We start from the raw sequence: 14184 nt of genomic DNA, 5'->3' as shown, positions 1-14184 counted from the left end.
GATACAATACACTATTGGGTGAAGTTTGGTTGACTTCTGCGCAGCGGTTTGGGAGTTAACATCAAAATTACATTTCTCGGCCATATCGCATAGATCTCACTGTGAAAAGGCTTAAATGGCTTTTTTGACCTAAGTTTAATGATTGCGCTCAAACCAAATGTCCAAAAACCAAATTTCCACATGTAACTACTAGATTGTGATACAATACACTATTGGGTGAAGTTTGGTTGACTTCTGCGCAGCGGTTTGGGAGTTAACATCAAAATTACATTTCTCGGCCATATCGCATAGATCTCACTGTGAAAAGTCTTAAATGGCTTTTTTGACCTAAGTTTGAGGATTGCACTCAAATCAAATGTCCAAGAACAAAATTTCCAAATGTAACTACTAGATTGTGATACAATACACTATTGGGTGAAGTTTGGTTGACTTCTGCGCAGCGGTTTGGGAGTTAACATCAAAATTACATTTCTCGGCCATATCGCATAGATCTCACTGTGAAAAGGCTTAAATGACTTTTTTAATTAAGTTTGATGATTGCGTTCAAACAAAATGTCCTAGAACAAAACTTTCAAATGTAACTACTAGATTGTGATACAATACACTATTGGGTGAAGTTTGGTTGACTTCTGCGCAGCGGTTTGGGAGTTAACATCAAAATTACATTTCTCGGCCATATCGCATAGATCTCACTGTGAAAAGGCTTAAATGGCTTTTTTGACCTAAGTTTAAAGATTGCTCTCAAATCAAATGTCCTAGAACCAAATTTCCACATGTAACTACTAGATTGTGATACAATACACTATTGGGTGAAGTTTGGTTGACTTCTGCGCAGAGGTTTGGGAGTTAACATCAAAATTACATTTCTCGGCCATAACGCATAGATCTCAATGTGAAAAGGCTTAAATGACTTTTTTAATTAAGTTTGATGATTGCGCTCAAACAAAATGTCATAGAACAAAATTTTCAAATGTAACTACTAGATTGTGATACAATACACTATTGGGTGAAGTTTGGTTGACTTCTGCGCAGCGGTTTGGGAGTTAACATCAAAATTACATTTCTCGGCCATATCGCATAGATCTCACTGTGAAAAGGCTTAAATGGCTTTTTTGACCTAAGTTTAATGATTGCGCTCAAACCAAATGTCCAATAACCAAATTTCCACATGTAACTACTAGATTGTGATACAATACACTAATGGGTGAAGTTTGGTTGACTTCTGCGCAGCGGTTTGGGAGTTAACATCAAAATTACATTTCTCGGCCATATCGCATAGATCTCACTGTGAAAAGGCTTTAATGACTTTTTTAATTAAGTTTGATGATTGCGTTCAAACAAAATGTCATAGAACAAAATTTTCAAATGTAACTACTAGATTGTGATACAATACACTATTGGGTGAAGTTTGGTTGACTTCTGCGCAGCGGTTTGGGAGTTAACATCAAAATTACATTTCTCGGCCATATCGCATAGATCTCACTGTGAAAAGGCTTAAATGACTTTTTTAATTAAGTTTGATGATTGCGTTCAAACAAAATGTCCTAGAACAAAATTTTCAAATGTAACTACTAGATTGTGATACAATACACTATTGGGTGAAGTTTGGTTGACTTCTGCGCAGCGGTTTGGGAGTTAACATCAAAATTACATTTCTCGGCCATATCGCATAGATCTCACTGTGAAAAGGCTTAAATGGCTTTTTTGACCTAAGTTTAAAGATTGCGCTCAAACCAAATGTCCTAGAACGAAATTTTCAAATGTAACTACTAGAATGTGATACAATACACTATTGGGTGAAGTTTGGTTGACTTCTGCGCAGCGGTTTGGGAGTTAACATCAAAATTACATTTCTCGGCCATATCGCATAGATCTCACTGTGAAAAGGCTTAAATGGCTTTTTTGACCTAAGTTTGAGGATTGCGCTCAAATCAAATGTCCTAGAACCAAATTTCCACATGTAACTACTAGATTGTGATACAATACACTAATGGGTGAAGTTTGGTTGACTTCTGCGCAGAGGTTTGGGAGTTAACATCAAAATTACATTTCTCGGCCATATCGTATAGATCTCACTGTGAAAAGGCTTAAATGACTTTTTTAATTAAGTTTGATGATTGCGCTCAAACAAAATTTCCTAGAACAAAATTTTCAAATGTAACTACTAGATTGTGATACAATACACTATTGGGTGAAGTTTGGTTGACTTCTGCGCAGCGGTTTGGGAGTTAACATCAAAATTACATTTCTCGGCCATATCGCATAGATCTCACTTTGAAAAGGCTTAAATGGCTTTTTTGACCTAAGTTTAATGATTGCGCTCAAACCAAATGTCCTAGAACGAAATTTTCAAATGTAACTACTAGAATGTGATACAATACACTATTGGGTGAAGTTTGGTTGACTTCTGCGCAGCGGTTTGGGAGTTAACATCAAAATTACATTTCTCGGCCATATCGCATAGATCTCACCGTGAAAAGGCTTAAATGACTTTTTTAATTAAGTTTGATGATTGCGTTCAAACAAAATGTCCTAGAACAAAATTTTCAAATGTAACTACTAGATTGTGATACAATACACTATTGGGTGAAGTTTGGTTGACTTCTGCGCAGCGGTTTGGGAGTTAACATCAAAATTACATTTCTCGGCCATATCGCATAGATCTCACTGTGAAAAGGCTTAAATGGCTTTTTTGACATAAGTTTAAAGATTGCGCTCAAACCAAATGTCCTAGAACGAAATTTTCAAATGTAACTACTAGAATGTGATACAATACACTATTGGGTGAAGTTTGGTTGACTTCTGCGCAGCGGTTTGGGAGTTAACATCAAAATTACATTTCTCGGCCATATCGCATAGATCTCACTGTGAAAAGGCTTAAATGACTTTTTAAATTAAGTTTGATGATTGCGCTCAAACAAAATTTCCTAGAACAAAATTTTCAAATGTAACTATTAGATTGTGATACAATACACTATTGGGTGAAGTTTGGTTGACTTCTGCGCAGCGGTTTGGGAGTTAACATCAAAATTACATTTCTCGGCCATATCGCATAGATCTCACTGTGAAAAGGCTTAAATGGCTTTTTTGACCTAAGTTTAATGATTGCGCTCAAACCAAATGTCCAAAAACCAAATTTCCACATGTAACTACTAGATTGTGATACAATACACTATTGGGTGAAGTTTGGTTGACTTCTGCGCAGCGGTTTGGGAGTTAACATCAAAATTACATTTCTCGGCCATATCGCATAGATCTCACTGTGAAAAGGCTTAAATGGCTTTTTTGACCTAAATTTGAGGATTGCGCTCAAATCAAATGTCCTAGAACCAAATTTCCACATGTAATTACTAGATTGTGATACAATACACTAATGGGTGAAGTTTGGTTGACTTCTGCGCAGCGGTTTGGGAGTTAACATCAAAATTACATTTCTCGGCCATATCGCATAGATCTCACTGTGAAAAGGCTTAAATGACTTTTTTAATTAAGTTTAATGATTGCGCTCAAACCAAATGTCCTAGAACGAAATTTTCAAATGTAACTACTAGAATGTGATACAATACACTATTGGGTGAAGTTTAGTTGACTTCTGCGCAGCGGTTTGGGAGTTAACATCAAAATTACATTTCTCGGCCATATCGCATAGATCTCACTGTGAAAAGGCTTAAATGGCTTTTTTGACCTAAATTTAATGATTGCGCTCAAACCAAATGTCCTAGAACGAAATTTTCAAATGTAACTACTAGAATGTGATTCAATACACTATTGGGTGAAGTTTGGTTGACTTCTGCGCAGCGGTTTGGGAGTTAACATCAAAATTACATTTCTCGGCCATATCGCATAGATCTCACTGTGAAAAGGCTTAAATGACTTTTTTGACCTAAGTTTAATGATTGCGCTCAAACCAAATGTCCAATAACCAAATTTCCACATGTAACTACTAGATTGTGATACAATACACTAATGGGTGAAGTTTGGTTGACTTCTGCGAGGCGGTTTGGGAGTTAACATCAAAATTACATTTCTCGGCCATATCGCATAGATCTCACTGTGAAAAGGCTTAAATGACTTTTTTAATTAAGTTTGATGATTGCGTTCAAACAAAATGTCATAGAACAAAATTTTCAAATGTAACTACTAGATTGTGATACAATACACTATTGGGTGAAGTTTGGTTGACTTCTGCGCAGCGGTTTGGGAGTTAACATCAAAATTACATTTCTCGGCCATATCGCATAGATCTCACTGTGAAAAGGCTTAAATGGCTTTTTTGACCTAAGTTTGAGGATTGCGCTCAAATCAAATGTCCTAGAACCAAATTTCCACATGTAATTACTAGATTGTGATACAATACACTAATGGGTGAAGTTTGGTTGACTTCTGCGCAGCGGTTTGGGAGTTAACATCAAAATTACATTTCTCGGCCATATCGCATAGATCTCACTGTGAAAAGGCTTAAATGACTTTTTTAATTAAGTTTAATGATTGCGCTCAAACCAAATGTCCTAGAACGAATTTTCAAATGTAACTACTAGAATGTGATACAATACACTATTGGGTGAAGTTTAGTTGACTTCTGCGCAGCGGTTTGGGAGTTAACATCAAAATTACATTTCTCGGCCATATCGCATAGATCTCACTGTGAAAAGGCTTAAATGGCTTTTTTGACCTAAGTTTAATGATTGCGCTCAAACCAAATGTCCTAGAACGAAATTTTCAAATGTAACTACTAGAATGTGATACAATACACTATTGGGTGAAGTTTGGTTGACTTCTGCGCAGCGGTTTGGGAGTTAACATCAAAATTACATTTCTCGGCCATATCGCATAGATCTCACTGTGAAAAGGCTTAAATGACTTTTTTAATTAAGTTTGATGATTGCGTTCAAACAAAATGTCCTAGAACAAAATTTTCAAATGTAACTACTAGATTGTGATACAATACACTATTGGGTGAAGTTTGGTTGACTTCTGCGCAGCGGTTTGGGAGTTAACATCAAAATTACATTTCTCGGCCATATCGCATAGATCTCACTGTGAAAAGGCTTAAATGGCTTTTTTTACCTAAGTTTGAGGATTGCACTCAAATCAAATGTCCAAGAACAAAATTTCCAAATGTAACTACTAGATTGTGATACAATACACTATTGGGTGAAGTTTGGTTGACTTCTGCGCAGCGGTTTGGGAGTTAACATCAAAATTACATTTCTCGGCCATATCGCATAGATCTCACTGTGAAAAGGCTTACATGACTTTTTTAATTAAGTTTGATGATTGCGTTCAAACAAAATGTCCTAGAACAAAACTTTCAAATGTAACTACTAGATTGTGATACAATACACTATTGGGTGAAGTTTGGTTGACTTCTGCGCAGCGGTTTGGGAGTTAACATCAAAATTACATTTCTCGGCCATATCGCATAGATCTCACTGTGAAAAGGCTTAAATGGCTTTTTTGACCTAAGTTTAAAGATTGCTCTCAAATCAAATGTCCTAGAACCAAATTTCCACATGTAACTACTAGATTGTGATACAATACACTATTGGGTGAAGTTTGGTTGACTTCTGCGCAGAGGTTTGGGAGTTAACATCAAAATTACATTTCTCGGCCATATCGCATAGATCTCACTGTGAAAAGGCTTAAATGACTTTTTTAATTAAGTTTGATGATTGCGCTCAAACAAAATTTCCTAGAACAAAATTTTCAAATGTAACTACTAGATTGTGATACAATACACTATTGGGTGAAGTTTGGTTGACTTCTGCGCAGCGGTTTGGGAGTTAACATCAAAATTACATTTCTCGGCCATATCGCATAGATCTCACTGTGAAAAGGCTTAAATGGCTTTTTTGACCTAAGTTTAATGATTGCGCTCAAACCAAATGTCCAATAACCAAATTTCCACATGTAACTACTAGATTGTGATACAATACACTATTGGGTGAAGTTTGGTTGACTTCTGCGCAGCGGTTTGGGAGTTAACATCAAAATTACATTTCTCGGCCATATCGCATAGATCTCACTGTGAAAAGGCTTAAATGACTTTTTTAATTAAGTTTGATGATTGCGTTCAAACAAAATGTCCTAGAACAAAATTTTCAAATGTATCTACTAGATTGTGATACAATACACTATTGGGTTAAGTTTGGTTGACTTCTGCGCAGCGGTTTGGGAGTTAACATCAAAATTACATTTCTCGGCCATATCGCATAGATCTCACTGTGAAAAGGCTTAAATGGCTTTTTTGACCTAAGTTTAAAGATTGCGCTCAAACCAAATGTCCTAGAACGAAATTTTCAAATGTAACTACTAGAATGTGATACAATACACTATTGGGTGAAGTTTGGTTGACTTCTGCGCAGCGGTTTGGGAGTTAACATCAAAATTACATTTCTCGGCCATATCGCATAGATCTCACTGTGAAAAGGCTTAAATGGCTTTTTTGACCTAAGTTTGAGGATTGCGCTCAAATCAAATGTCCTAGAACCAAATTTCCACATGTAACTACTAGATTGTGATACAATACACTAATGGGTGAAGTTTGGTTGACTTCTGCGCAGAGGTTTGGGAGTTAACATCAAAATTACATTTCTCGGCCATATCGTATAGATCTCACTGTGAAAAGGCTTAAATGACTTTTTTAATTAAGTTTGATGATTGCGCTCAAACAAAATTTCCTAGAACAAAATTTTCAAATGTAACTACTAGATTGTGATACAATACACTATTGGGTGAAGTTTGGTTGACTTCTGCGCAGCGGTTTGGGAGTTAACATCAAAATTACATTTCTCGGCCATATCGCATAGATCTCACTGTGAAAAGGCTTAAATGGCTTTTTTGACCTGTTTAATGATTGCGCTCAAACCAAATGTCCTAGAACGAAATTTTCAAATGTAACTACTAGAATGTGATACAATACACTATTGGGTGAAGTTTGGTTGACTTCTGCGCAGCGGTTTGGGAGTTAACATCAAAATTACATTTCTCGGCCATATCGCATAGATCTCACCGTGAAAAGGCTTAAATGACTTTTTTAATTAAGTTTGATGATTGCGTTCAAACAAAATGTCCTAGAACAAAATTTTCAAATGTAACTACTAGATTGTGATACAATACACTATTGGGTGAAGTTTGGTTGACTTCTGCGCAGCGGTTTGGGAGTTAACATCAAAATTACATTTCTCGGCCATATCGCATAGATCTCACTGTGAAAAGGCTTAAATGACTTTTTTAATTAAGTTTGATGATTGCGTTCAAACAAAATGTCCTAGAACAAAATTTTCAAATGTAACTACTAGATTGTGATACAATACACTATTGGGTGAAGTTTGGTTGACTTCTGCGCAGCGGTTTGGGAGTTAACATCAAAATTACATTTCTCGGCCATATCGCATAGATCTCACTGTGAAAAGGCTTAAATGGCTTTTTTGACATAAGTTTAAAGATTGCGCTCAAACCAAATGTCCTAGAACGAAATTTTCAAATGTAACTACTAGAATGTGATACAATACACTATTGGGTGAAGTTTGGTTGACTTCTGCGCAGCGGTTTGGGAGTTAACATCAAAATTACATTTCTCGGCCATATCGCATAGATCTCACTGTGAAAAGGCTTAAATGGCTTTTTTGACCTAAGTTTGAGGATTGCGCTCAAATCAAATGTCCTAGAACCAAATTTCCACATGTAACTACTAGATTGTGATACAATACACTAATGGGTGAAGTTTGGTTGACTTCTGCGCAGAGGTTTGGGAGTTAACATCAAAATTACATTTCTCGGCCATATCGCATAGATCTCACTGTGAAAAGGCTTAAATGACTTTTTTAATTAAGTTTGATGATTGCGCTCAAACAAAATTTCCTAGAACAAAATTTTCAAATGTAACTATTAGATTGTGATACAATACACTATTGGGTGAAGTTTGGTTGACTTCTGCGCAGCGGTTTGGGAGTTAACATCAAAATTACATTTCTCGGCCATATCGCATAGATCTCACTGTGAAAAGGCTTAAATGGCTTTTTTGACCTAAGTTTAAAGATTGCGCTCAAACCAAATGTCCAAAAACCAAATTTCCACATGTAACTACTAGATTGTGATACAATAAACTATTGGGTGAAGTTTGGTTGACTTCTGCGCAGCGGTTTGGGAGTTAACATCAAAATTACATTTCTCGGCCATATCGCATAGATCTCACTGTGAAAAGGCTTAAATGGCTTTTTTGACCTAAGTTTGAGGATTGCGCTCAAATCAAATGTCCTAGAACCAAATTTCTACATGTAATTACTAGATTGTGATACAATACACTAATGGGTGAAGTTTGGTTGACTTCTGCGCAGCGGTTTGGGAGTTAACATCAAAATTACATTTCTCGGCCATATCGCATAGATCTCACTGTGAAAAGGCTTAAATGACTTTTTTAATTAAGTTTAATGATTGCGCTCAAACCAAATGTCCTAGAACGAAATTTTCAAATGTAACTACTAGAATGTGATACAATACACTATTGGGTGAAGTTTAGTTGACTTCTGCGCAGCGGTTTGGGAGTTAACATCAAAATTACATTTCTCGGCCATATCGCATAGATCTCACTGTGAAAAGGCTTAAATGGCTTTTTTGACCTAAATTTAATGATTGCGCTCAAACCAAATGTCCTAGAACGAAATTTTCAAATGTAACTACTAGAATGTGATACAATACACTATTGGGTGAAGTTTGGTTGACTTCTGCGCAGCGGTTTGGGAGTTAACATCAAAATTACATTTCTCGGCCATATCGCATAGATCTCACTGTGAAAAGGCTTAAATGACTTTTTTGACCTAAGTTTAATGATTGCGCTCAAACCAAATGTCCAATAACCAAATTTCCACATGTAACTACTAGATTGTGATACAATACACTAATGGGTGAAGTTTGGTTGACTTCTGCGAGGCGGTTTGGGAGTTAACATCAAAATTACATTTCTCGGCCATATCGCATAGATCTCACTGTGAAAAGGCTTAAATGACTTTTTTAATTAAGTTTGATGATTGCGTTCAAACAAAATGTCATAGAACAAAATTTTCAAATGTAACTACTAGATTGTGATACAATACACTATTGGGTGAAGTTTGGTTGACTTCTGCGCAGCGGTTTGGGAGTTAACATCAAAATTACATTTCTCGGCCATATCGCATAGATCTCACTGTGAAAAGGCTTAAATGGCTTTTTTGACCTAAGTTTGAGGATTGCGCTCAAATCAAATGTCCTAGAACCAAATTTCCACATGTAATTACTAGATTGTGATACAATACACTAATGGGTGAAGTTTGGTTGACTTCTGCGCAGCGGTTTGGGAGTTAACATCAAAATTACATTTCTCGGCCATATCGCATAGATCTCACTGTGAAAAGGCTTAAATGACTTTTTTAATTAAGTTTAATGATTGCGCTCAAACCAAATGTCCTAGAACGAAATTTTCAAATGTAACTACTAGAATGTGATACAATACACTATTGGGTGAAGTTTAGTTGACTTCTGCGCAGCGGTTTGGGAGTTAACATCAAAATTACATTTCTCGGCCATATCGCATAGATCTCACTGTGAAAAGGCTTAAATGGCTTTTTTGACCTAAGTTTGATGATTGCGCTCAAATCAAATGTCCAAGAACAAAATTTCCAAATGTAACTACTAGATTGTGATACAATACACTATTGGGTGAAGTTTGGTTGACTTCTGCGCAGCGGTTTGGGAGTTAACATCAAAATTACATTTCTCGGCCATATCGCATAGATCTCACTGTGAAAAGGCTTAAATGGCTTTTTTGACCTGTTTAATGATTGCGCTCAAACCAAATGTCCTAGAACGAAATTTTCAAATGTAACTACTAGAATGTGATACAATACACTATTGGGTGAAGTTTGGTTGACTTCTGCGCAGCGGTTTGGGAGTTAACATCAAAATTACATTTCTCGGCCATATCGCATAGATCTCACCGTGAAAAGGCTTAAATGACTTTTTTAATTAAGTTTGATGATTGCGTTCAAACAAAATGTCCTAGAACAAAATTTTCAAATGTAACTACTAGATTGTGATACAATACACTATTGGGTGAAGTTTGGTTGACTTCTGCGCAGCGGTTTGGGAGTTAACATCAAAATTACATTTCTCGGCCATATCGCATAGATCTCACTGTGAAAAGGCTTAAATGACTTTTTTAATTAAGTTTGATGATTGCGTTCAAACAAAATGTCCTAGAACAAAATTTTCAAATGTAACTACTAGATTGTGATACAATACACTATTGGGTGAAGTTTGGTTGACTTCTGCGCAGCGGTTTGGGAGTTAACATCAAAATTACATTTCTCGGCCATATCGCATAGATCTCACTGTGAAAAGGCTTAAATGGCTTTTTTGACATAAGTTTAAAGATTGCGCTCAAACCAAATGTCCTAGAACGAAATTTTCAAATGTAACTACTAGAATGTGATACAATACACTATTGGGTGAAGTTTGGTTGACTTCTGCGCAGCGGTTTGGGAGTTAACATCAAAATTACATTTCTCGGCCATATCGCATAGATCTCACTGTGAAAAGGCTTAAATGGCTTTTTTGACCTAAGTTTGAGGATTGCGCTCAAATCAAATGTCCTAGAACCAAATTTCCACATGTAACTACTAGATTGTGATACAATACACTAATGGGTGAAGTTTGGTTGACTTCTGCGCAGAGGTTTGGGAGTTAACATCAAAATTACATTTCTCGGCCATATCGCATAGATCTCACTGTGAAAAGGCTTAAATGACTTTTTTAATTAAGTTTGATGATTGCGCTCAAACAAAATTTCCTAGAACAAAATTTTCAAATGTAACTATTAGATTGTGATACAATACACTATTGGGTGAAGTTTGGTTGACTTCTGCGCAGCGGTTTGGGAGTTAACATCAAAATTACATTTCTCGGCCATATCGCATAGATCTCACTGTGAAAAGGCTTAAATGGCTTTTTTGACCTAAGTTTAAAGATTGCGCTCAAACCAAATGTCCAAAAACCAAATTTCCACATGTAACTACTAGATTGTGATACAATAAACTATTGGGTGAAGTTTGGTTGACTTCTGCGCAGCGGTTTGGGAGTTAACATCAAAATTACATTTCTCGGCCATATCGCATAGATCTCACTGTGAAAAGGCTTAAATGGCTTTTTTGACCTAAGTTTGAGGATTGCGCTCAAATCAAATGTCCTAGAACCAAATTTCTACATGTAATTACTAGATTGTGATACAATACACTAATGGGTGAAGTTTGGTTGACTTCTGCGCAGCGGTTTGGGAGTTAACATCAAAATTACATTTCTCGGCCATATCGCATAGATCTCACTGTGAAAAGGCTTAAATGACTTTTTTAATTAAGTTTAATGATTGCGCTCAAACCAAATGTCCTAGAACGAAATTTTCAAATGTAACTACTAGAATGTGATACAATACACTATTGGGTGAAGTTTAGTTGACTTCTGCGCAGCGGTTTGGGAGTTAACATCAAAATTACATTTCTCGGCCATATCGCATAGATCTCACTGTGAAAAGGCTTAAATGGCTTTTTTGACCTAAATTTAATGATTGCGCTCAAACCAAATGTCCTAGAACGAAATTTTCAAATGTAACTACTAGAATGTGATACAATACACTATTGGGTGAAGTTTGGTTGACTTCTGCGCAGCGGTTTGGGAGTTAACATCAAAATTACATTTCTCGGCCATATCGCATAGATCTCACTGTGAAAAGGCTTAAATGACTTTTTTGACCTAAGTTTAATGATTGCGCTCAAACCAAATGTCCAATAACCAAATTTCCACATGTAACTACTAGATTGTGATACAATACACTAATGGGTGAAGTTTGGTTGACTTCTGCGAGGCGGTTTGGGAGTTAACATCAAAATTACATTTCTCGGCCATATCGCATAGATCTCACTGTGAAAAGGCTTAAATGACTTTTTTAATTAAGTTTGATGATTGCGTTCAAACAAAATGTCATAGAACAAAATTTTCAAATGTAACTACTAGATTGTGATACAATACACTATTGGGTGAAGTTTGGTTGACTTCTGCGCAGCGGTTTGGGAGTTAACATCAAAATTACATTTCTCGGCCATATCGCATAGATCTCACTGTGAAAAGGCTTAAATGGCTTTTTTGACCTAAGTTTGAGGATTGCGCTCAAATCAAATGTCCTAGAACCAAATTTCCACATGTAATTACTAGATTGTGATACAATACACTAATGGGTGAAGTTTGGTTGACTTCTGCGCAGCGGTTTGGGAGTTAACATCAAAATTACATTTCTCGGCCATATCGCATAGATCTCACTGTGAAAAGGCTTAAATGACTTTTTTAATTAAGTTTAATGATTGCGCTCAAACCAAATGTCCTAGAACGAAATTTTCAAATGTAACTACTAGAATGTGATACAATACACTATTGGGTGAAGTTTAGTTGACTTCTGCGCAGCGGTTTGGGAGTTAACATCAAAATTACATTTCTCGGCCATATCGCATAGATCTCACTGTGAAAAGGCTTAAATGGCTTTTTTGACCTAAGTTTAATGATTGCGCTCAAACCAAATGTCCTAGAACGAAATTTTCAAATGTAACTACTAGAATGTGATACAATACACTATTGGGTGAAGTTTGGTTGACTTCTGCGCAGCGGTTTGGGAGTTAACATCAAAATTACATTTCTCGGCCATATCGCATAGATCTCACTGTGAAAAGGCTTAAATGACTTTTTTAATTAAGTTTGATGATTGCGTTCAAACAAAATGTCCTAGAACAAAATTTTCAAATGTAACTACTAGATTGTGATACAATACACTATTGGGTGAAGTTTGGTTGACTTCTGCGCAGCGGTTTGGGAGTTAACATCAAAATTACATTTCTCGGCCATATCGCATAGATCTCACTGTGAAAAGGCTTAAATGGCTTTTTTGACCTAAGTTTGAGGATTGCACTCAAATCAAATGTCCAAGAACAAAATTTCCAAATGTAACTACTAGATTGTGATACAATACACTATTGGGTGAAGTTTGGTTGACTTCTGCGCAGCGGTTTGGGAGTTAACATCAAAATTACATTTCTCGGCCATATCGCATAGATCTCACTGTGAAAAGGCTTAAATGACTTTTTTAATTAAGTTTGATGATTGCGTTCAAACAAAATGTCCTAGAACAAAACTTTCAAATGTAACTACTAGATTGTGATACAATACACTATTGGGTGAAGTTTGGTTGACTTCTGCGCAGCGGTTTGGGAGTTAACATCAAAATTACATTTCTCGGCCATATCGCATAGATCTCACTGTGAAAAGGCTTAAATGGCTTTTTTGACCTAAGTTTAAAGATTGCTCTCAAATCAAATGTCCTAGAACCAAATTTCCACATGTAACTACTAGATTGTGATACAATACACTATTGGGTGAAGTTTGGTTGACTTCTGCGCAGAGGTTTGGGAGTTAACATCAAAATTACATTTCTCGGCCATATCGCATAGATCTCACTGTGAAAAGGCTTAAATGACTTTTTTAATTAAGTTTAATGATTGCGCTCAAACCAAATGTCCAATAACCAAATTTCCACATGTAACTACTAGATTGTGATACAATACACTATTGGGTGAAGTTTGGTTGACTTCTGCGCAGCGGTTTGGGAGTTAACATCAAAATTACATTTCTCGGCCATATCGCATAGATCTCACTGTGAAAAGGCTTAAATGACTTTTTTAATTAAGTTTGATGATTGCGTTCAAACAAAATGTCCTAGAACAAAATTTTCAAATGTATCTACTAGATTGTGATACAATACACTATTGGGTTAAGTTTGGTTGACTTCTGCGCAGCGGTTTGGGAGTTAACATCAAAATTACATTTCTCGGCCATATCGCATAGATCTCACTGTGAAAAGGCTTAAATGGCTTTTTTGACCTAAGTTTAAAGATTGCGCTCAAACCAAATGTCCTAGAACGAAATTTTCAAATGTAACTACTAGAATGTGATACAATACACTATTGGGTGAAGTTTGGTTGACTTCTGCGCAGCGGTTTGGGAGTTAACATCAAAATTACATTTCTCGGCCATATCGCATAGATCTCACTGTGAAAAGGCTTAAATGGCTTTTTTGACCTAAGTTTGAGGATTGCGCTCTAATCAAATGTC

Source organism: Corythoichthys intestinalis, chromosome 18, assembly GCF_030265065.1.
Source record: "Corythoichthys intestinalis isolate RoL2023-P3 chromosome 18, ASM3026506v1, whole genome shotgun sequence".
Taxonomy (NCBI): Eukaryota; Metazoa; Chordata; class Actinopteri; order Syngnathiformes; family Syngnathidae; genus Corythoichthys; species Corythoichthys intestinalis.
The sequence above is the reverse complement of the archived record's forward strand: the minus strand, read 5'-3'. Positions refer to the sequence as shown.